The sequence below is a fragment of the Otolemur garnettii genome, unplaced genomic scaffold, assembly GCF_000181295.1.
Source record: "Otolemur garnettii isolate 467f Iridium unplaced genomic scaffold, OtoGar3 scaffold00048, whole genome shotgun sequence".
Lineage (NCBI taxonomy): Eukaryota > Metazoa > Chordata > Mammalia > Primates > Galagidae > Otolemur > Otolemur garnettii.
The window spans coordinates 12,625,482-12,629,546 of record NW_003852443.1 but is presented as its reverse complement, the minus strand read 5'-3'; positions in this window follow the sequence as shown (position 1 = coordinate 12,629,546).

The following is a 4,065-nucleotide window of genomic DNA, read 5'->3' as shown; positions in this document are numbered from 1 at the left end:
CATGATACATGGAACTCAAGGATGGGTAAGAATGCATCCCATAGTCCAATTCCTATTCCTTGAAATGCCATCAACTGTGAGCAGCAAAAATGTGGCAAGTAGACGGGAGAGTACAATGGGGCTGTGCTTTTGTTCCTGCCTCCTGAGAGCCGGGCTGCTGTTGGGTCCTTGATATCTTTAAGTGCTGATTTTGCAATGATGGTGAAGTAAGCAGTACTGAGTTCACAAGTTCACATCACAGAATACGCCGAGCAAGAGGCCCTAATGAGAGACAGAAGGACTATAAGCCAGAAAACTCGCCTCTCCTTCCTCCTGGTTTTACAGGATTCTCTAATAAGGGGATAACTTGGAGAAAAAGGAAAAGAAAGTCAACTAAGTGTAACAGCGGGAGTCCCTCAGCAATCTTCTAAGCAGCTTCCTGAGAAGGCCTCCAGCCATTTAGCAGAGCCTGGAAGGCTTAATGAGAGCAGCCCCGTCGCAGGGCCTGTAAGGGCTGCTCGGGGGCTGGTTTCCCGTGGGCCTTTGCCATCCAAACAGCAGCTGGCCACGCAGAAAAAGCAGGGCAAGGAAGGATTCTCCGTGACTGCTTGCAGACCTGACCCAGCTGTTATTTTAGGAAATAGATACATCCAGTTTGCCTTATATAATAGGACCACTGAAGTGCAGTTAGGAAAGGGTGCTAAGAAAATGAACTTGCAATTTCCTTTCTGAGATAAATGGAGAGTGGGAATAGACTTACAAAGAGAGCTTCTATTTCATGAGTGCAAGAAAACATGGCAATCACAGCACAGATTGGTCAAAGGGAAGGGCTGTCGTCCTTAGAAGGTAGACAGATACCCATCAGACTGACCAAAAAAGCTCCTAGGCATTGCAGCGGGTGAGAAGTTTGGCCAGCTCAAACAATAAAAGTAGAACTGGTTTGAGAATCTTTGAATGGAGAAGGCTCTTTCTTCCTCTCCTACCTGTTTCTTAAATTGTGACAACTTTATAAGGAAGTAGGACAGCAATCTCAGTGAACTATCACCTCAGGTCTCAGAGGAACTGACATATTCTTCCAGAAATCACTTGATAAAAATGGTTGTTTGTGTTGAGAGCTACCTTGAACCTTTTGGGAAAACTGTGTAAAAGAATTTCTTTGATTTATAGAAAGTAACAGGCTGGATGTCTGTTCTGCTAGCCCACAAAAAGGCTGTACGCAGAATAGTTTCCAACGCATAGGGCTGGCTTTGTGTCTGGTGGGGAACATGTAGGTGTGATTTGAGGCAGTCGCTATGCACTATTCCTCAGTTTTCTCATCTGTAAGATAGGTCTAAGAAAGCACTGTAGACCACCCAGCTGTTTTGAGTTCCACATGAGATCACTTATGGGAAAGTATTTTCTAAACCTTGAAGTGCTTTACAGATTTATTACATTCGTGACATTCTATACAAACATAAGCAAAATTCAGTGGGGGGGGGGAGAGAAGGAAAATAGAGATGATCTGGTGAGCAAGATGTTTTCATTATTAAGCATGTATATTGCACTTCATATTCTCAGAGAGCCTAGCGATCTTTTCTCCTGACTTACTTTGACAGGTTAACATCACACTTACTGACATTGGAGCAATTACCAGCATCAAAACAGGGCAGAAAGGGCAGAAGTTCAGATAGCAGTGGTGCGGCTGGTCCCTTTCTGGACACCTATAGACATCAGCCATCACAACATTGCTTTTTTTCCCACCACACATCTAAACAAAAGACCACATAAAATACAGCCCAAGACCAATTTCAGCTACAAACTATACATAGTTCTCTTTTTATTACCAAACCAGGCTTAAAACTTAAAATTCAGTGTTTATTAAACCTCCCTACCAAAGTCCTGATTTTCCAAAGTAGCACAGAAAAAGCCAGACTCCTGGGATTTGCTCTGGCAAAGCCAGATAGGCCTCCTGAGGCCCTGCCTTGTGCCCTAATCAGAGCTTTGAGTGGGTCGGTCAAAAGGAGGCGGGTCAGATCCTGATTCTGCAATCTCTGGTCCTTTAAAACAAACTGACCCTGAATTTCTGAAATCTTCAAAACAACAAAGCTTTGGCGGTTCTTTTTAAGTCTAGAGATGGAGGCCCACATTGAGGGCTATGGTGTACTTATTTTAAAATTGTAAAAAAAAAATAAATAAAACACAACAGTTCCAGGGACAGTGCAAATGACAAACCAAAACCCTGTCCTGAAACGAAGCCATCTGGGGCAAGGAAGACCTAAAGGCTCTGTGTTGCGAGTTTGTTTTGGGCTCTGGCTGAGTTGGAGCAAAACTGGTATGAATTTACCTTTTCCTCCCGGGACTCAGGGAGGGAGGACATGGACAAAGGCCCTCACAACAGTGTCAGGCCAGGCATAGGGGAAGGAAGGGGACAGAGGGAAGGCAGGGAGCAGGAGTGGCTGACCAGCCTCCTCGTGGAGGGCCTGGCAGCTGCACTCTGGGAAGGGCTTCTAGCTGGTATTGTGTTCAGTTATTCTTTTCTCACTGTAAATCCCATGTGTAGACATCGGCCCGTTATTCTGTCCCCTAGCAGGCTAGAGAATTGTCAAGTGTCAGCAACGCTTTGGGAAGTCAAGGGGGGAAAGCCTTAGAGAAAAATAAGCCTGTACACATCTTTCTGTGCTGAGAGCCAGCAGGCCCAAGGTGCAGAAGAAGGGAGGGGAATATACCTTACTCCTCCTCCTAAGACAGGCCCGGAGAGGCTATTCTGCTATTTCCCACAATTTAAGGAAAAATTTCCCTTCTGTTATTTACATATTTGGGTTGGAATTTCTACCGTTCTGAAAAAAATTTGGGAATCTTCTGTTTCCCCACCAAACTGCTAATGTGCATCCGAAGGACACCATGTCAGAGCCACGAGCATTCAAACAAGTCTAACAGTCCCCTGAGACTATGTAGACTCTTAAGATTGTGCTACATTTTTTCCTCCAATTTTCCAAAGATTTTCTGTATCCCAGTGTTTTTCAATCTTTTTTTAATCTCACAGCACACTTGAACCTATACACTTCCATGATACACTTCAATTATGTTGATTAAACAACAAAAAAGAATATACTTACTGTGCTTTGAACTTCTTTCAAAAACAATTTCAGTAATGGTCTTTAAAAATTAAAAAGTTTTGCAGCTGAAGATCCTCTCACAGCACGCCAGGGTGCCACGGCACACTGTTGAAAAATCATTGCTCTATCCAATGGGCTCTCTTACTTTTAAAAAGTTTTCAGTGATGGCCCTTGACAGTTTCTTGATTGGTCTGCCTGTAGTCTTTAGAAAGATGTCTTCATCGCCTCTCTCCCTGAAGCAAGCATTTATTGAGTTCTTGCTGTGGGTGTCAGGCACTGTTCTAGATTGGGTAGGTGTTGGCGAGCGGACAAGTCAGATTCAGCTTACCCGCGTGGGGCTTCCAGTAGAGGTTTGCTGCGTCTCCCAGATTCAGGAATACTCCTCAGTGGAGTAGCACAGTCTTCGTTTTCTACCAGCCCCTCAGTGTGTGTTAGCACCCGGGAAAGCTAGCCCACGAATAGAGATAAACAATTCTGTTTTGTTCAAGCTCTGTTGATTCTTCCTACTCTCTCCTTGGTCATTTTTAATGAATACTTTTCTGTTTTCATCCTTCAGCTCCTACACCTCCATTGTTACACAAAGGAAGTACTCTCCAAATGCACATAATATGGTAACTCTTTAAGAAGTTTGAAAGCAGCTTCCTTTCCTGTTTAGTATTTAGATACCAACTGAACAGGAAATTCATCAAACTGAGGATTGCCTAGTGCAGAAAACTTGGAAGTAATTTTGGAAGTTAGGTCTCTGAAATACTTCACCGTTCTGAAAATACAGGGTGGGTTAAAGATCTATTGAGGGAAATAAGGGAAGTGGGGAGCTTAAGCAAGTTGAATTGATAACCGTAAAGCTGAGAACTACCTTTCATGGGCCACCTCTCTGCTTTCCTCCCCATCCTCCATCCTCCCGCAGAACCTCAGGTTGATACGAAGATATACCAATTTGGTGTCAAAGGCAAAAATCAAGAAGGCTTCCCCCCATGCCTTCTTTTCCCTT